General features: G+C 37.3%; 1 non-coding gene across 1 annotated transcript; it reads left to right on the forward strand.

Moving 5' to 3' along the window:
- Positions 1-17428: 17428 nt before the first annotated feature.
- On the forward strand, positions 17429-17534 carry LOC122096915. Its single transcript, XR_006145429.1, has one exon. It is a non-coding gene; the product is annotated as a U6 spliceosomal RNA (small nuclear RNA).
- Positions 17535-21373: the final 3839 nt, after the last annotated feature.

Here is a 21373-nt window from a genome sequence, read left to right on the forward strand (position 1 = left end):
ACTCCAGCAGCAACAAACCTATGTTGTGCCCCCCTTTTTTGTAAATACTAAAACCTCAAATACATGTTAATTTGAGTAGAGCCATAAATATAACTCTGTCTCAGAAATAAGGTTCTGTTAATTTGTAATTAAATTCATCTAGATGAACCTAATATATCAAATCCCTTGAATGGATCGAATTGTTTAAAACAAATGTAACTATGTGAAGTATGATCTGCACATATTTAGAAGAATAAAATGTAACAATATCAAATCACAAAAATCATGACATACTTAAAAATTCAGAAATTCAATGAATAAGTCCAATAGTATCCATATTGAGAACTAAATACTACTGATTTAAGAACAAAATATCCAAATAATAGAATCTGAGCAGTGTATATGACTGTACATAATTTAAACTACTCCAAATTACATGATTGTAGAAGACTGGATGTGGGTTATGTAAAGGAAAACATCAGCACATTATATAAATGAAATTAAAATTTCAGGAAAGGAGAGAAGTAGTTTCTAGAAAATAATATTTGAAAAAATGGTGGTCAAAATCTTTCTAGTACTGACAATATTGCATACCTATTTAGTTAGATACAAAAAAGACCCAAGTTACATGAGCTGATTTGAACCTTTGGCAAAGTAGCAGGATACAACTGAATCATTATTATGGATATTGACTCTGGCATGGAATTCATTTCCTCTTTGATCTGACAAATGAATATATGAAAGAACATACCTTCTCCAAGTAAATATCAAGACCTAACTAAACGTATAACCAGAAAAGTCATCATAAAAGCCATAGTGCAACTGGGGTAAAAGAAAAATCAGTCATACAGATTCTGTATTTATTTTAAATGTTGATTTTTTCATAAATTATTTCCATTAGCTTGCATTTTAAAAACATTGTATTAAATGATGTGTACCTTGGTAAATTTAGATGGCTCCTTAAATTTTGTTCTGAATATAATGTATCACTTTAGTTCCTAACCCATGAAATGATGTTGATTACAAAACAAATGCTAATAACCAATGTTTATAACGCACAAACTCTCATAAGCATGGTACTAGTAAGCATGGGTTAACTTTGTGATATCATGGTCTCATGACTGATGAGGTCTATCTGCATGAGTATTGTACCTAGATTCCTCAGCCTAAATTTAGCCACTGTTAAATATGTTTATATCTATTTATCTATATATACATATATATAGATATATAGATAGATAGATAGAGAGATAGATAGATATAGATATGTCTGTCACCATCAGATATTAAACCTGATTATAAAGCCTAAGGAAAATGATAAGGTAAAAATTTAGCTTTTCTGGATATATACAAAAATGCATTGGTTTAAAGTCAACCTATTTCTCCAAAACATTTTCAGCATTTCCTTACTATATGTTTTATTCTCAAGAAGGGAATGGGGAATGTGAGAAGAGGACTAAAAAAGCATTGTCTTCAAATATACATAATTTGGATTTACCTCTTTATTTTGTTATAGGCATTTTTGATAAAAATTTTGTATAATCGATTTCCTGGTCAGGTATAATATATCCTAATTGCATACACCAAAGTACATTCAGAAAATGGTATATAGAAATTAAGTAAAGAAAATATATTCAATAAGTATCAAAACGTATATGCCTATAGAGATAATATTTTGAAGATTAAAATGGAAATATTCTAATATAATAATTAATTTGTTTGAACAATTAAATATTGACAGTATTTAACTAGAATACTTTAATGCTACTTGGACAAGATTGTCTTTCTAAATTAGCAAAACCAGTTTCTCCTTTTAATTCATCAGGGAAATATTTGAACAAATGAACTTATAACAACTAGAATGAATTTTTGTGTTTTTATTAGCAAATATTAATTTCTCAAAGTATTTTTATTGTATTATACACATATGTCTACATAATATAGCTTGCTAAATTTTATTCTTTTTATTAATTTTATTATCCTGTTTTTATATGTTTTATTATGTCATCATACTAACTTATACAGTATTTGAACATATTTACTCCACACTATTTCTCTTCATGTCCTCACTCATTTTTTCCCAAACTTAAATAGTTCCATCTTTTACACCTGGCTCAGGCATTTTATTTTCTGGGTCTAGAGTCTGCACATGAGAAATCTAGTATTTGTTTTTCCGGGTATGGCTTATTGCTTTAATGTGAAGTTTTCCAGTTCCTTCTCTTTTGTTGAATATGGTATGATTTCATTATTATGTGTGGCTAAATAATACATCATTGTGTGTATATGTATTTATATATATATATATATATATATATATATATATAACAATTTATTCAGTTGATGATTAAGGAACATGTAGGTGAATTCTGTAGTTATTTAAATTTTTATGGGGAGAAAGAAGGATGTAAATAATGATGCTTGGAAAGAGAAACATGCTCTTTAGGAGGGCACATTAGTATTTCTTCTCAGCAGCTCTTTCATTAGTATTTCAATAATACATTATATTTAAAATATAAATTACATTTGCAAATGTTTTCTTTTTCAGTATCTATAATATTTTTATTACAGTGTTACATTTAGTATGTCATGTGAGTATGGAAATGATGTGAGCATGACTATGTATGCATGTTTGTATATGTAGCTGACTCTAAGAAAACTGAGTGTATGTAAGATACAGGATTCCAATAATAGTTTCAGACCTATACATTGCTAAATTTATGTACATGTCCTGTTCGTGGAGTGTGATTTCAAGATCACATCTTGGTAGGTTTCATACCAAGTAAGTAGATTTTCTAATCCAAAATTATAAGGAATAAAACAACTACTCTGTTTCATAATCATTTAGTCTTAGTACTCAAGACAATGTAATAAGTGTAAAAAATTATTGAAATATGATGGGTCAGTGGTAAGTCTTTAGAAACTCTACATTTTTCCCCAAAATCTTCAGATGTACTCTTTGGATATAAATTACAAATATATTTTGAAACATACAGATACAATGTGAACATATTATATATGTAAATATATGTACATAATGTAAATATATTTTATATTTGGTTATATTTTGAAGGTGAATCATATATATCTATTTATATTTAAATGTAATTCCTCTCGTCATACACACACACACACACACACACACACACACATTGTTTTCTTGTTTTGTTATTTTTTTTGTCAGTTTTGGGCCTTAAACTCTGAGCTTGGGTGCTGTCCCTGTGCTCTTTAGATCAAGGTGAGGGCTCTACCGCTTGAGACATAGCCCCACTTCTGGTTTTCTGATGGTGTATTGGACATAAGAATCTCATGGACTTTCCAGCCAGGGCTGGCACTGAACCGTGATCCTCAGATCTCAGCCTTCTGAGTTGCTGGGATTACAGGCGTGAGCCACCAGCACCTGGCTATATTTATATCTAAGATTTGTCAGTGGAACAAAGGGTACAGAAACTATTATTCTTATCACGAAAGGACTTCATATTGGCAGGTATTATTACAAGAAGACATATGATGAATATTCACAGTGGCACAAAAATCCCTTAGGTGCCTAGCAAGACAGCACCTTTTTCAAGACACTGTATGTAGTATGAGAGGTTTGCAAACTAATCAACTGTAGAAGAAAGTGAACCCTAAGCATAACTGAAAATTGCAGGAACCCAGTCTTCTGTGACAGATTTAGCAAGGCCTCTCTTGGAGATTCTTGTAAGGGACATGTATAGTTTAGTTTTGATTACAGGACTCTTTTACATCTATCACTCAGATATTAACTTAGATATAACTTAGATATTAACTCAGATATAAATTTAATATAGTTCCTTTTGCTCTAACTTATCTTTTCATGGCTCAGGAAAGTGTTTTTGTTTGTGAAAACTTGGTTGTTCACAACATAGGCATGGGTTTTTAATCCTTTTGAAATTACTTTTTGCAGAGTATTCTCTGAGATGAGCTTCTCTTTATCATATCATAGGAATAAACTTACTCTGATTCAAGCTAACTTGTTCTCTCCCATCTGAACAGACTTCTTTACATGTCAACAAACCCTCATTTACTTGCAAAAGTCTGTCAGTGAGTCAAACCTAGCTCACCCAAGTGAGGTGAATTCCTCTCCCATGTTTCCTTTACATTGAAAAATGGTAAGAACTGTTTAGCATTGCTCATACTTTATAATGTGAAGTGTGACTCCTATTTTTCATAAGGTGAATCAAGCAGAGGAATGGATTAATATGTAAAAAAAAAGCCTTTGAAATAGTCTTGAACCTTGAAAATTGTCCTGGGTATGAATTTTTGGAGAAATCTCCCTATTCAAAGATGAACGACTCATTTTTTTTATTGGGCTAGTGCTGAGGTTTTAACTCCAGGCCTTGAGGTCTATCTGGGCTTTAATTCTCAATGTTTGCACTATACCACCAGAGCCACACCTTCACTTCTTCCTTTTTACTACAAGTGTAGAAAAGAATCTCTTAGGTTTATCTACTTCAAATAGCTTCGAATTGCAGTTGTCAAATCTGAACCTAACTAGTAGGTAGGTGTAAGTAACTGGTGCTCTTCTAGAACTCACTTCTTAAGAATAATCTCAAAAAAAGAGAAAAAATTGTTCAATTATTTATGTATTGTCTGATAATCCAAATCACTTGCTACTGAAAGATAAAAAGAGAGAAGTTAGAGATAAATATTGAGGAGAGACACAAAATAAAGGGAGGTATGGGAGGACATATGCGGGAAGGGAAAGGGAGGAGAAGAAAGGTGGGGTGAGCTGAGTGGAATTGCCTATTCCTCACTAAGGTATTGTTGGACAGTCAGTGCCTTTGCATTTATGTAGCCAAAGCTTTATATTTTTTGTAGTAGTAAGTTGAGATATAAAATACCAATTTCCAAGTGCTTCCTCCTGCACCCAGGGCACCACAGTTAGGTTACTGTTACAGGGAAGACAAGAATAATCAGTTTAAATGATTCTAAGAAACAACAATTGACATGCCAGGAATGCTCCCTTGTATGATGAAGTCAAGCATCACTCTTGTTCCCTGCTCCAGTCTTCCTCTCAGCAAGAATAGGAGAAACAGAAGAGGAAGGAGATATCTGAGTAATGATCATGTCTCTGTTTACCCTCTTCCCTTGGACTCTAAAACCATAAATCCAAAGGAGACATAACCTGAACTAGTGGGGGAACGAGGGGGAAAATTCAGTCTAGCTAAACATGAAAATTTTAAAATAATTGGGGCAAGATTTCAAATACTGAAATAAAACTTTTTAAATTATTAATAAAAAGTAACTAAATTTATTAAAAATTTAGAAGACTACAAAGCTTACTATATAATGGAATCTGCATAATTAAACTGAATCCTGCTTCTATCATCTGAAATTAAAACCATTCCTAAAATTCCAATACTAGATAAATTACCCTCGATATTCACTTAAACTCTGTGAATATGATGCAGAAAACATGACTTTAAATTCAGACTGCTGAAATAGTAAGTGATGGAAATTCATGAAGGATAGCATCATGTTGAGAGCATGGAAAAGATTTTCCTTCCATCTTCAGTGTGTAGAGAAGAGAAAAGCTGTATTGGATGGTCCTGAAGGTCCAATTCTGAATTTAGGACAGAAGGTGAATAGTAAAAAATACCTATCTCAGCCACTTAGAGATTAAAAATGTGGAAAAATATACTCATTAATGTAGGTCAAACATAGAAGAGAAAATGTGGCAATACCAAAGCCAAGTGCCAAAGGCAGAGATATTGAACAAAATACCATGAAGTTGAAACAAATCTTAAAAGGGAGATCTGGGCTTAAGGGGAGTAGGACAGAAGAATAGAGAGGGAAATGGTGGATTAATACAGTCATAACACTCAAAGTACATATGCCAGAGTATAAATAGGAAACTTGAAAGGATAGGAAGGAAGAAAAATGGAGTGCTGGACAATGATCCAGATGTATAGTAGTTTGAAATCTACATACACTCTATTCAAAACTGACGTGATGAAGTGAAACCCCTTTGCACAACTATCTAAAGACTACATTTTTTGAAGTTTAAATAGTAAGAGACCAGAAGCACAAACCTTTACAGATAAATAAGAGGACAGCATTGACACATTTTTGAGGATTGTGTTCCTTTCAATATACAAAATTTAATGTGTCAAGTCTGCTGCAAGTGTAAATTTCATTTTGCAAATTCTTTTTGCAAATTGCTTAAAATATACAGAACCATATTCCACTATCAATCACATCAATTCCAATAAAAAATATTATAAACCTTTAGGTTTCTCAGTTGTTTCTAAATATCTTAATGTAATTCATTGGAACTAATTTCATTCTAAATTTAAGTTTAAATTTTAAAATCCTTTTAATGGGACACAGGTATGGCTAGATAACTGATGTTAGCAGAATCAGAATTATTCAGAAGGCTGTAAATGGATGTTTACCTAATTTTCTCTCTTCTGGATCATGGAATACAGATTGCCCTTGTTAGGAAAATGGAGGAGAATGGAAAAGGAATAGGCTGGAGTGGATCATCAACAGGTGAGGACTGTTTATTGAGGAACAGCGAAGGGCAGAACCCTTCCAGTGGGTTTGGAGCTTGGAGCTGGGACACTATCTGGGTTTTTTAAGAAGTCTGAACAAGGAGATAGAGGTTAATGAAAAGCCCCTAGGTCAAGGAAGGTGAGGGCCTTTCAGTTGGGCCCCAAATGGGATGTTTACAGCTGGGCTTAGGTGGATTGCCTTTCCTGCACTTCAAAAGAGTTTACACATAACTGGGATTTTGCCTGCAGTCTGTATGGGCCTGGGACAACAGAGTGGGGGTGAACCCTTCATATTCCACCCTTAGATACATAAAATGAGAGGGCCAAGAAGCGAGGGGGAAGTTCTTATAGGATCTTTGGGTACATAAAAATAATTGGGCTGAGACGGAAGTAGCATGGTGTTAAGAGAACAAAGCAGATTCCCATCATTTGGAACCTTGAAGGAGTATAAAGGAGGAGGGGCCTCGTGGTCTTTTCTGGTTACTTCCTGCTGGCATTGGGATGTGGAGAAGTCAATGGGGTTTGGGTTTTCAGTTCCCGGTCTGTGCTGGGTCCAGGGCAGTGTATGCGAACCCTCTGGTTGCCTGTAGGAATCGGATCGCCTTGGCTTGGTCACAGGTCCTGATTGAGGGCTTTTATCCTGTTAGAGAAAAACTTGTAAATGCTGAGATCAGGCAAAAGGCTGCAAGGTGGCAGGAGTTGTTGATATGAGTGACACAGGAAAACGCAACCTGAGCACAATCCAGAAAATTTCGAATTATGCCATGAGCCCATAACTAGTCAAAAGCTAGGGCTAGATTGCAATAGTTAAGGGCCTGGTGAGAGACCTTGATCATTTCCTATAAATAGCAGGTAACAAAGGCAAGAATATAAATACCTGTCCAGTTCGAAGTTAGACAGATATCGATATTAGATGGACAAGCTTCTCAACTTATTTCTATTGACCTCCTGGCTCTGGTTAAATTTGAAAGGGCAGGCAAAGTGTGGCTGATGTGACATCATCTCCTCTTACTCTTTTCCACCTTTTCCTGGGGGTCTAGGTGCTTGTGCATGGCATATGGGCTTTGAACTCAAGGCCTGAGCACTTTCCCGGAGCACTTCTGCTCGAGGCTAGCGCCCTACCACTTTGAATCATGGGGCCACTTTTAGCATTTGGCTGGTTAATTTTTGAGCCAACTTCCAGCGTGGCTCTTCGGTGGTGGTTAGTTGGGAGATAGAGTCTCAGAGCAATTTTTCTTCCCTGCCTGGCTTTGAACTGCAATCTTTGCCACAAAAACCCTTTATTACATCCAATTAAATCAACAAGGAGATCTATGGGATCAAGAGCGCTTACATGCACCCTATCAAGAATTGATCAAAAATACATTCCAGAACTCATGACAAAACTCAATAGATGGGATGAGAGTTTGAGCACAGCTTGGCTGCCTGGAAAACCTGATAACCAAAATTTGCAGGAGCACTCCTGGCCTACACATGTTTCAATAGCATAACAACATAGCTGACTTATTCAGGTCTAGCTGGGTAAGGTTGACAGAGAGTGTCCCTCAAGAGTCTTAGTTTTTGTAAATCTGAAGAAGTCTTTTACCAAGAATCAGCTGTGTGTGATGGAGTCAAACAGGAGTCCAGTGTACCATGGTGGAGGTAGGATGCTCCCAGGCAGGATCAGGGCTAGACTACATTCCTCAGATGAATTGTCAAATCTCCTGCTTAGTTGCTTACAAGTTTATACACAGACTGGTTAAAGACACTTAAATTTATATGGACATATAGAATTACATGCTAGTTTTAATGTAAATCAGAGCAAACTATTACATAATGACTTACTCAAAAGCTGTCTTTTAAGGCATACTCATATCATCTGCTACATATTCGAACTTTCTGAAGACAGAAACAAATATGTGGAACAAATATTTTAAGACAATTCTTACCTCCTTACTGGTGTTTTTCCTCACAGCTGGCTAGGAGCTGAGCTGGGTCTCGTTCCTTTTACTACTACCTTGATAAAAATGTTTTCTTTTAACAAATGGTACATTTGATAGGAAATATCAGTACTAAGAAATAGAAGAAGATAACTTTTTACACAGTTTTTATGTACTATGAGATTATATTGAACATGCTCACACACACACACACACACACACACACACACACACACACACACTTAAACCAATGTTTTCGTTTAAAAAAAATAAAAATCGGCCATAAGTTTTATGGAATTCCAGAGGCAAAGTGATATTGTTTTGCCCAATATGAAAAAACCACGTGGTCAATGTCAGAAAAGTAGACAATACCAAAAAATGCAGGGTAAATTTTAACAAATAATTTCCACCCTTAAATAAACATTGAAAAAAGCAGAAAATCTTTAAATCAGTTTTGGTGATGAGGCAGATTAGTATATGAATTGAATATATTAACCCTTAAAAGAGTGAAGAGGAGAGAGCAATAAGGCTGATGGAAGAGTGGGGGTTGTAGAAACACCCATCATTTGGCCTTTGTCTCTTCCTAGGTGTCAGCTTCCAGGGCTTGTAGACAGAATTGGGGGAGGGGGTGACTGAACAGGTTTGTAAGGAGAATATGTAGAACTTTTAACCTGAAGACATTTAAAGGAATATGTGGCATCATCATGAAGATATTGAAATGTGTGTTTGAGTAATTGAATAGAGAGAGTTATTGGAAGAAGTGAGAGGGTGGGATTTCTCTTCTGAAGTCTCCTTGAGGAGAAACCAAGAATCTAGATTTTGAACTGAGTTGTCTCAGGAAAGAGAAAAGGATTGGATTATTGTTTAAGTCCCCAAAAGTAAAAGGACTGGTTTGTTCCGATTATGGGATTTCAGAGTGGTAAAGGGAGAGAGGAGTAAAATAGAGAGGCTGTCCTCAGTGTGTTTGCCAGCTAGCCACTGTCAGTGACAATTAGCAAAAGGTCCAGAGTAGAGGACCCATTTAATTAGGGTCTGTAAGGGAAAAATGCGTATTAGCTATAGAAAAGGGTTGAGAAATGTATACGTATGGAGTAGTTTGTTTACAGTGATATTTAACAGGGCTGTTAGCTTGTTTTTTTACCTTTGGAGGCCTAAGCCCACCCCTACCTTGTGTCAGCTACACAGGCATGCAGACAGGCGGGCACAGGGACAGGGATTAACAGAAGGAGCTTGCTTGAAACAGATAGTTTTAGCCTAGAAAATCTGGACCAACTGCAAATAGCAAGAGTGTAGTTAGAAGAGCAAGGAAGGAGATAAAGATCTTTGTTGCTCGAGGTTATCAAAGAAAAGAGATAGAAAAGGAGGGTGTGAGAGAAGTGGGTGAGAGACAGACTGAGCTGCGATAAGATAAGGAGTTACATTTTTAGAGGAGATTATTGGGAGGCTCATGGCAGAGAAGTGCTAGATTAGTAAGGCAGGAGAGCAGGGAGGGGGACCTCTGGAGTAGAGGTCAGAGAAGGACTTGGTGGACAGAACAGAACAAGCAGAGGGCAAGTTTTCTGGAGCAGAGGTAGAGGAGGGCTTATGTTTAGGGTACCTTGGATTCCTCATCATTTCGTTGGAGAATTGTTTAAATCATTAAAATTAAAACCTAAAGTTACAAATTTAGGCCAGTGTTGGCCATGGTAAGAAGACCAGATTTTGGTAGAAAAACAAGTCATTTTTTTAAGCAAAATAATTTTTATTGTGAAATTAACGTACAGAGGCGTTAAAATTAAATGAGAAAGGTAATGAGTATATTTCTTACCTAGCATTGTTGCCTCTTCCTTTTGTTCCCCCTACAATCCCTGACCTCCCAAATCCATGTTTCTCCCCCCTCCTCAAAGTTGTAAAATTCATTTTTTGACATAGCATTTTGTACCTGTCATTGTGCAATGGGTACACATGTATTCTTATTTAAATTTTTTTCCCTTCCCTCCCCAAATTATACCAACATCAAATGCAGTGAAAACAGTGGTTATACCATGGGGGAGGGATATATGAAGCATTTTTTTTACTGTAAATTAGTCAGCCCAGAGTCTTAAACTGCAGGCATGCTAATGAGGTGTCTCTGGGAGACAATTTGGAAAATTTGGTAGGATTTTGGAGCCTATCCCACTTCTCCAGGCATCCTTGGTGTTTTGAGAAGGCAGACGGACAGAACCCAATAATTAATAGAGTGCATGCCCAAAGGTCCTAATTAATGGTGGTCAGTCAGGGGGTCAGGAAAGTGGAGACTCCTGGAGTTACTGAGATCCCCACAGACAGGAAGGAAGGGAGGGACTCCTGGAGTCCTGGAGTCCTTGTCGGGGCCCCTCTTCCACAGACTAGGCTGGTTACCTTGTCCTGAAGGCTTTCAGGTGGTGGGTGAAGTCGGTCAAGTGGCAAAAAGCCTCCTGCCTAGAGATCAGAGTCCAGTGACAGGGTAATGGAGAGAGAATAGGGGGTTTATGCCAGGGTCAATAATACTGCAAGCCACAGCAGAATGGCCCTCCCCTGCTTGCACCACTTCCAAAGGCCATGGCCAAGAGGTCTTTCATGAGGCTGTTTAGCAAAAAGTAAGCTCATAGGGCTGTGAACTCCCAATTCAGAAAGGCCTTGGAAGGAGGAGGAAAATAGCAGAGAATCTCCATTAGAGGTGGCAAAGAGTTGGGTTGCCCCTCTGTAGAGGGCATCCAGTTTATTCCTCGCACTTTTCCATTCCTGGATGTAGGAACCATATGTTAGGAAAATGGAGTAGAATGGAAAAGGAATAGGCCAGACTCGATCATCAACAGGCGAGAACGGTTCATTGACAGACAGCGAGGGGCACAGCCCTTCCTGCAGGATTGAGGTTGTGTGAGGAGCTGGGACAGGATCTGGTTTTTTATAGGAGGTCTGAACAAGAAGGTAGAGTTTAATGAAAAGCTCCTAGGTCAAGGAAGGTGGGGGACTTTCACATGGGCCCTCAATGGGATATTTACAGCTGGGCTTAGGTGGATTGTCCTGCCTGTACTTCAATGGAGTTCACACATACCGGGGATTTTGCCTGGAGTCTGTATGGGCCTGGGAAAATAGGATGGGGGTCAATCTTTCAGTCTTAATTGGAAAAAGATAGTCTTCCCAGCTTTTCTGCATATAAACACTCCATCATCATTTTCTTATTAGAGGATTATTCCAGATTAGCTATATGTTGATTTATAATGACTGAGCCTGACATAAAGGTGAGGGAAACTGCCTACACTTCAGTGAGGTTCTGACTTGTGTTTCACAAAGTGTTATGAAAGCTCTCCATGAGAAATCTAGCAGCATTTCTAAAAAGTCCTTGCGTGCTTATACTTTCTGATAATATCTCAATTCAAGTATTTCTCCTCAGAGTTCCATACCTTTCAATAATGCTGTATTAGATCCCTGTTGTATTTTGCAGACAAATCTTGGTGATGAAATTTGTGCTTTTCAAAATTGCTCTCCCAATTCCATCCACAAAATGCAGACAAAAATTATCTGAAAAAATTTGTATCTGTTGATAGTGCATATAATTTTTAAAAGTATTATTTTATTTTGTTAAATTTTTAATTGTGAAAATACCATACAGAGGGGTTACAATTATATGGGCAAGGTACTGAGTATATTTCTTATCAAGTATTGTTGTCTCCTCCTTTGTTTGACCTTCCCATCCCTATCCATCTCTCCCCCACGCCCTCTCCTACCCCCACCAAATTTGTAAAGTTCATTTTTCATCATAATGACTTGTACATTTCATTACTGCAATGGGTTCACCTCTATCCCTATTTAAACTATTTGTTTTTCCCTTCACCTCCACAAATTATACCAACATCAAATACAGTGAAAACGGGTTATACCATGGGGAGGGACATACAAAGCAACAAATAAATCATCTTATAAATATGTTAGAAACGATTGCAAGAAAGAAAAACCATTTGAATCTTTATCTTGTGGTTCATTTTGCCTAACATCAACTTATCTGACCGTTTCTGCTTATCTCAAACACATACAAGTTATTGCAAATAAGGGAAACCATGGGACCTATATTTCTTTGGACCTGGCTTACTTCACTTAATATAATTTTTTCCAAGTTTTTCCATTTCTATGTAGACAGAAGGGAACCCTCCAGAATTGTTGGTGGGAGTGCATATACTTTTATTTTCCATTACAAACATAGAATGTAGTAAAATTTTTCATAGCAATTACACTGCACTAGGTGCTGGGCATATTCTAATGTAAATAATATACTGTGTTTATGCAGAGATTTTGAGCACCCAAAATTTTAATATGCCTGTGGTCCTAATACCAATACTTTATTGATATTGAGTGACAAATACAACTTCTTATAAGTACAGAAGTTTTCCTTGTATCTTTTTAATATGTATGTCTTTACTGTGAAGATACTATACAGAGGGGTTACAGTTAAGTAAGTTAATGAGTACATTTCTTATTGAGCACTGTTACCCCCTCCTTTGTTTTTCCCTTATCAACCCTTCCACTCACACCTCCCCACCTCTTCCCTCTACCCCTCCTCTGATAGAGTGTTTTGTACATCTCATTGTTACTCATTGTAACAATGAAGAAATGCTGGCTTCTTTCATGCTGATTCTACTTGTGTAGACACACCTAAAGTCACCCACCAAGCCCAAAAGCACATAAATGAAATGCATATCATCTTTTGTCAGTTGGTATAATTGTGTTCTACACATTTATTGACAGGTTGCAAATTATTTCAAACTTTAATGCATTAAAATGTTTTCTGCCGTGGAACGGCTCTGTCGGGACGACGGAGGACACCTAATGGAGGTAACTGGAATAGGTGGGGAGATGGCAAACAGACAACTCACACACAAGAGGAGTGAATGCTGAGTGTGATTTATTGCAGAGGACAACAAGCTTTTATAGAAAAACTCTCCATGAGAAAGGGCAAAAGGTTACACAATCTTGCTGCAAGGCTTTGTTCTGGGGTGGTCACCAGCTGGTTGCCTGATCTTGTTTTTTGGATGATGAGCTATGAAGATAGGCACTTGTTTTCGGCTTTACCTCTATTTTTAAGAAATACAATTGGTTTCGATGTTTATCACCTATTAACCATTAACCAGAGCATATGGGTAAGGTGCTGAACAGAAAGGCATAAACTCTAGTACTTCATAGTTACTTTTGCTTAGTTTTGTACTTTATGCATTTCAAATCTTTTCTAAACAATTTTGCTTCTTTGCCATTCTTTAGAGGGTCCCCAATTTGTGGCCAAAAATCATGATAGTCAGTATATTTAGTTAAATCTGGCCATATATCAAATTCAAGCTCATAGTGTCTTTTCTGTAACCCTTTCACATAATCGTTTACTCTTCTCCATAGAGGCCTTAACTGTCTCATAAGAGCTTTCTTGTTCCTTCTTTGATAGTAAGCACCAAGGAGGCCTAGATCTAGCAAGTCTCTCAGTAAATAAAAGAGTAATAGGAAGTTCTTTCTCCTAAGTAGTTTTCCCAACGTTTGCCATCCTTATCATACACACCTGTAAAAGGCTATGGATCTGGGGGAAGTCTTTGGGGTCCTCTAGATAATGGAGGATCCCACTATTTTCCTCTGATAAGTCATTGCCACCTTCCATCTACCAACATTTTAGGAATCTTATTTAGCTTTTGATCTATATATCCCTCTACATCTTTTTTATCTACAGGATATCTATATGAGTCTATTGTATATGCTTTAGGATTAAAGGGAAGTCTCCAATAGCCATACACTCTTTCTGCTCTAGCCGTGCCTACAGCTTCTTGTAAATCTCTTACAAACAATTCCTTCTGCTGAACTGACGTCATGAAACCCCCAATACGTTTATATTTACATATGACTTGTCTAATAGCCTCCATAAGAGGGGCTTTTAGGGTAGTACTTAACTCTGGTGAGTTAGTCATGTTCTCAGGACACTCATCAGATGTTGGAGTCATCAACACTTCTAAGAAAGAGCCTTGAATAAGGGAACGTTGAGCATGAGTAAGTAGAACAAGCAGCAGGAACAGTAAAAGATTAGTAGGCACTCCTATACAGCAAAGAAAAGAAAAACAGGAACACATCTTTCCCAGGGGCTTGCCAGCCTTTCCAGGAGGTAGGCCTCTTTGAAGCCCCATTCTCAGATCTGAAAGCAGGTTTCCCATGCTAAGCAGACTCCACCGGAGTACGTGTGGCAGTTTTCTTTCTTATTTTCTTGGCCAATAAATCCACAAGACCTCAGTCAGCATTTCTCACATAGGACTTTTCAAATGGGTTGGTTAAATTCTGACCTGAGCCCCAGTCTTCTGAGGACTCACTCATCTGCTTAGGAATTGATGCTGGCTCTTGGAAAAGAGCTCAAGGAAGGATGCCATTTAAAGCCTTATAACGTTATTCTTTACCAGAGTATTCTCCAGCTACTTTGGTTGTTGAGAATGTCTACAAAAGCAAGCATTCTGTTGGAAACAGGGAGACACCCTATGACCATTACTTAATGAGATTTCCGAGTGGCTTGCTATCACTTGTACAGCATTTTGCAAGTTGAATCTGTCAAAACCTATCAGTTTTAAGAGATAAGAGGAGTGGTAAAAGTACTTCTAGAGAAAATTGCATCTTCAACATATTTGGTTCCAAGCATTCCGTCTAAGGCATATTCAACAAGTAGTGAAACTTGTGTTGGCTGTAACTATGTGTCTTTCTCCATGTATACATGTGTGTATGTATGTGTGTATTCATGTGTATAGGAGCATACATGTGTACATATATAAGGGCATATACACATATATATGCAAATATAAAATTATACATACATAATATATGTGTGTATATATCAGCTGTTCAGTGATTTAAGCTATAGTTCCCGCACATTGTCATTCACACAAAGTGTACATGATAAACTGCTCTGAGGATCTTTGCTCTATGATGGTTATCCTTTGTACTCACTTCTGCCACTACTTTGTTTTTCATCCCTGCTACAGGGATGAAAATCTATCCATAGGATAGCTTTATTTTCATTACATGTATTTACTTACTGATAATAAAAGAAACAGGTTATTTATAAAAGAAAAAGATCTTTTAGGTAACAGGATAAAGTATCTTATCCATCCCAATGATTCCTATGAGATAAAATTTATAATAATAGTAAAAGTGAAAAGGAATTTTTAGATCTGTTGTTTTGCCATTTAGCATTGCAAAGAATAATATCACATGACTGCTATAACTCTTAAAGAATGCCATTGTAACTGATGGTCCCTATCATGTTCTCACAAAACCAGTGGATCCTGAAAGATAATAGTACACCAGCAGAAATGCTAAGTAGCAGTCATGGAGCATAAACGAGAAAGCAAGTGAAAGAGATAGAGTGAAAGATAGAGAGAAATATCATAATACTGAAAGTGCATAACAGATAAATAAGAGCTATATGAGAATATTCATACAGCTATTTTTATATTCTACATGTACATTTGAAGGTATTTAATGTACAATAACCCACCAACATAAAATATAAAGTGCTTTTGATAAAAAACTAAAAATGACTCAAGAAATTAGAATTGCAAAAACAATTTTCACAGAAGCAATCTCTCAGAGATATTTCATGACTTTGAGAATAATAAAGTAGCTGAAGTTAATATAAATTAAGTAGTATGATAATTCACAAAAATATAAAAAGATATTCATATATTTCAATATATAACCCAAAGCTAAAACAAATGTTCTTTAGATGATTTTTTTAAAACACAGTTTCTCAAGAACTGGGAAAGTGGCTCAATGGTATATAGTGCTTGCCTTGCATGCATGAGGCCCTGAGTTTGATTCCTCTGCACCACATAAGCAGAAAAAGATGGAAGTGGTGCTGTGACAAAAGTGGTAACGCTAGCCTTGAGATGAATAGCTGAGGGACAGCACACATGCTCCAGATTTCAAGCCTCATGACCAACAAAAACAGAAAGAGAACAAAACACAGTCTCTCATTTTTGTGGCCTCAACTCTGTAATATGTCAGCTTCACCCTAGGGCTAAGATTTTAGGTGTGGAAATTTATCAACACTCCTGATTCAGATTCTACTTGATAAAATTTTTAAGCAATATTTTGTTCTTAAATTTGCTATTTGTAAACTGACATGCACCTATAAAAATGGTTGACCATCCCAGTAACCTTCTCAAAGTACCTCCAAAAGACAACTTACAAAACTGTACTATATTACTACAAGGAAAACAATGCTACAAATAAATAAAACCAACAATTAAATATTCATAATTAATAAAATGAAAAATAAATCAGTTACGTGTTTCCAGTATTTGAAGTATACTACATATTAGATTTTACTATATTCTCATATTCCTGTACATTTAAAACTGGCTAAGATTATGATGTTCAACAAGAGTTTTATAGGCTATGAGTAGTCTTTAAAGTTACCCAGTAAGATTACTATTTATGGCTCATCTCGTCATTTGTATATGGCTTATATCATCACTTGTTCCTCGCTAACATATAAAGTAAGGAAGCTCTAAATTGTAGTTAACAAATTCTTAACTCTTTACTCTGCTTCTTTACACAAAGGCTTTGCAACTTCTCATTAGTAAAGTTTCTATAAACTCTGAAATGTAAATACTTAATAATATATGTCTGCTACCATAAATCTTAACTACTTCATGGAAAATTTTTATGACCTGTGAAACAGTCCTTATTTTGGCATATTTAAGCAAATTCCCAGAATTAAACACATTTAAAGCATTAAAACTTTAACAAACCTTAACCCTTGCTGCAATGTTCATTATGACAGGTGCCTTGTAGAGAATAATTGAACTCCTCCTTCCACACATCTCTGGAACCACAAATATTTGGAATTACTTTGTTTTTGACATATCAATTTTTAGTTTCTTCTTAAATCTGTGCTTATGTAAGAAATACATATTTCATGACCATTCTTTTGTATTTACTTTTTGTTGATTTGTCTAGTTTAAGAAAATCAATTACACTTTATATATAAAAAAATGATCTGTGCTCAATTTGGCAGCACATACCCTAAAACTGGAATGATACAGAGAAGATGAGCATAGCTCCTTCGAAGGATGACACACAAATTCCTGAAGCGTTCAATATTTTTACAAGGACAGATGCTGGAGTGAATGTGGCCAGAAGTAAACACTACTGAATTCTTGGTGAGAGTGTAAACTTGTTCAACCCCTTTGAAAAGCAGAATGGAGGTTCTTCAAAAGATTCCACATAGAGCTCCTCTATGACGCAGCAATCCTTTTTTTGGGCATTCACCCAAATGATCAGAAACAAGACCATACTAAAACTACAAGCACAACTATGTTTATTGCAGCATTATTTACCATAGGTAAGATATGGAACCAACCCAATGCCCCTCAGTACATGAATGGATCAAGAAAATGTGTGTGTGTGTGTGTGTGTGTGTGTGTGTGTGTAACTGTGACCCCTCTGTACAGTACTTTTACAATTAAAAACCTATAAAAATGTTCTGAGATGGAAGAGTTTATTCCCCCAATTTTATCCATATAATATCGTTAACAAAGCAGATTTTTAAATACTAAGTAGAATGTGATATGTATTACAGAAACCATTACATGTAATGAGCAACCAGAAATAATGTTATCAATTGACTATGCACTGCTTCCAAGGAAGCCAGATGGATAATTTCTCATGTTGTAAATCAAACTGTTGATCTTATGTCTTGATAGTGTAAAAATATCAGGGACAGAATAATGAAGGAATGTTGTAGACTGAGGTGAAATCATATGAAAATATACAAACCTGATAAAACATATAAGTATCTGAGCAGTATATTGTGTTTAAATCATTTGTGTTACATTGCAAAGATAATGAAGACCTATTAGAATGAATTATCTTTTTGATATCCTATCGTAGGTCCTTAGAAGGATGGATGAACTCTTTCCTCATTCTTGTAGAGGCTTCATCAGATGAGAGGAACTGTATTTTTTGTTTGCTTCCTTCCATTTATTCTTCACTCTGAAATATGAGCTACATGATACTGAAATACACCAAGGAAAATTAAACACACAGGCTTTGGAAAGATCAATCATTGTAAAATAAATAAAATACGTATAACCTTGTAAAAGGTCTAAATAAATTAATTTATATAATCTCAAGTGTAAAAAGAAAATGATTTAAGCAATGTCATGTAATTGAAAAACGAAAATTTTTAGGCGATACTTAATTTTTTCCTTTCTACTACATTGAATTAATTATTGATTTTGTATAGAGAGATTAAAGATGAGATTAACAAGAAGCTTGGTTAAAACTGGGCATAAATTCTGAATAGACATGTATTCCAAAATCCATGAAAATCGCCAGTGGGTTTACAAAGTTGTGTTTAATGCTACTTCTATGCTGGCTTAAGCTTTGGGAACAAAAGTCATTAGAGAAATGCAATTCAAAATTAATATGATACTCTTTCATAACTATTACAATTCTTATTAAAAAAAAATCAAAGGAACCAGTTGTGGTGGCAGTCAATTTGGTCTAGAAACCCCTCTAAGGAGAGAGCAAGATGAGGCATTGGCTTAAGTGAGCCGCTCAATATCTGCCATCCAAAAAGGAAAAACAGTGGAGTGAGGCTCAAAGCCATATGCCTTTGGGCTTGGGTCCTTCCCTTGATTATAGCATCTGCAAGTTGGTCTGCCTGAGATTATACCTGAGGTGTGCCCTCAGGGGAGTGTGAACCCACTCTAATGGCTCCCCCCTTTGAATTAAAACTGCAGAAATCAATGTAACACCTCCAAACCACCAAAGGGAAATGGGCTCAAAAATAGAATACCTCTTCAGGAAAACTTCATCCAGGGCTTTTTGGAACTGCAAAAATATTGCCCAATGGCTGTCTGTAATTGTAATAACTTCTTGGGGCGTCCTGCCTTTTAGTAGGGCAAATAAAGCACACACTATCTTTAGGGACAGGAACCCATGGAAACAGCCAATTGGTTTCCCCTAAAAGGCTCTGAAGTTGGGATAAGGTCAGAGAGGTTGGAATATCCAGCAAAGGCTTAAGGAGACTGGCCTGAGTCAAGGTAAGGTGGAACCAGAACACCTTAAAAGAAGGTACTTTTGAATTATATTGAGTGCTATGGTGAAGCCCCCCTTTCTTAATATGATGCGAACCTGGGCCAGAAGGCCCTCCAGGTGTCCTAGGTCTTGGTGCCCCACAATTATATCATCCGGGTAGGCAAACACAAGAGAGGTATCTGAACCCAGCACAGGCCCTAAAAGTGTGGCCAAGTATTGTTGGCAAAAGGCCAGGTTATTTGCCATTCCCTGTGGCAGCACCGTCCATTCAAACCTCCAATCAGGCAGGGAAAAATTAAGAGAAGGGATGGAGAAAGCAAACTTTTTACAGTCATCTGGATGCAGGAGGATAGAAAAAAACAATCTTTAATATCAATCACACCAAGGTATATTCTGAAAGTATAGCAGGAGTCCAGGGCATACCTCTTAGGGATGTTCCTACTAGCTCCATCCTTTCATTTACCTTTCATAGATCTTGGAGCTTACACCTAGCCCCAGAGGCCTTTTGAATAACAAATATGGGTGTGTTCCAACGACTCATAGAAGGGCATATGTACCCAAGGTTTATCTCCACCAGAAGGTGGAGGAATACAAGTTCAGGTTTTATCAATGGCCACCACTCCACCCAGGTAGGGCTTCCTATCTAAATCAAACTTGGATCCACAATTCTTTTTCCAATGGTATCCCTTTCTGCCCCTGGGTCAGGGTGTAGGGGGAGGTTAGGCCCCCTAGGGCCAGTTGGCAGGGGATTTTTGTGAACAATCCCTCTTAAAGTGCCCCTCCTGCCCACATTTAAAACAAGTCCCTTTCCCCGATGGTCTTGGGGTTCCTTGGCCCTGGGCTGTCAGTGCTTGAGTAATAGCCACAGTCATTGCAGATGTCTGAACATGTAAAGCTAAAGCTAATGATTGGGACTGGTGCTGTTGCATTCCCACATCCTGTGAGGCCATCACCCATCTTCTCAGAAAAAACTCTCTCAATCCCATGCAGGCCATGTGGTGGTCTGCATTCATCTCTTCCCAGAGCAGCAGCTTTACAAACTGATCTTGGAGGTTCTCTGCTGGCAGCTTGTGGTTAATACTCTGTTGGACTCCATCTACAAACTCAACTAGAGGCTCACCAGGTTTTTGTGTAACTCCTGCTATGAGGGACTCAGTGGGCTCATCATCCAGTTTGTACCACGTGGCAAGTCCTGCCTGAATCACCTGGTCATGGTATGAGCCAGGTATTGCGGCATGTTGGACCCTAGTGGAGTACCATTCCCCATCCCTTTTAACATGGCATAAGTAATAGGTATCACAGATTGAGCCTGCCAGTTATTCTCCGCTCGCACTCTGCATTCCTCCTTAAAGAAAGGCACCATTTAATAAACTGAGAACAAGTGAGGAAGGCTTTGGCCACATCCAGACAGTCCTTAGGGACACATGGGTGATAAGCAATGTCCTGTAATAAGGTCTGGGCCCAAGGAGAGTTTGGGCCATCCTCCTCCACTGCCTTGTGGAGCTCTTTAAGATCTTTAGCTTCCCATGGATACCATTCCAAGGGCCAGATTTACCAGATACACTTGGGGAAGCAAATCCTGTGGCCCAGGGTCCGGGGTCCTGGGTGGCCCTTCCTTTCCAGGGTAGGCCTCCAATTAGGTTATTTCCCCACCCCTCGGCCCCTCCATGGAAGGTTGGTAGGGGTCCGGGTCTTACAGGTCCCTCTCACAGGTTGCGTAGGGCGCCGTACCTCTCCCTCAATCGGAGAAATAGGGTGGGGACCTAGGATCCATCCGGGGCACCCGAGTCAGAGGGGGTAACTTTCACCCTCATTTTGATTTCCACTGTGCATGTTTCAGTGCATTCTTGGATGAATTTGACCCATTCCTTTTCCTTCTCACTTTTCAAGTCCTCCTTTATT

Source organism: Dipodomys spectabilis, unplaced genomic scaffold (genome assembly GCF_019054845.1).
Source record: "Dipodomys spectabilis isolate Male_0828 unplaced genomic scaffold, ASM1905484v1 ptg000402l, whole genome shotgun sequence".
NCBI lineage: Eukaryota > Metazoa > Chordata > Mammalia > Rodentia > Heteromyidae > Dipodomys > Dipodomys spectabilis.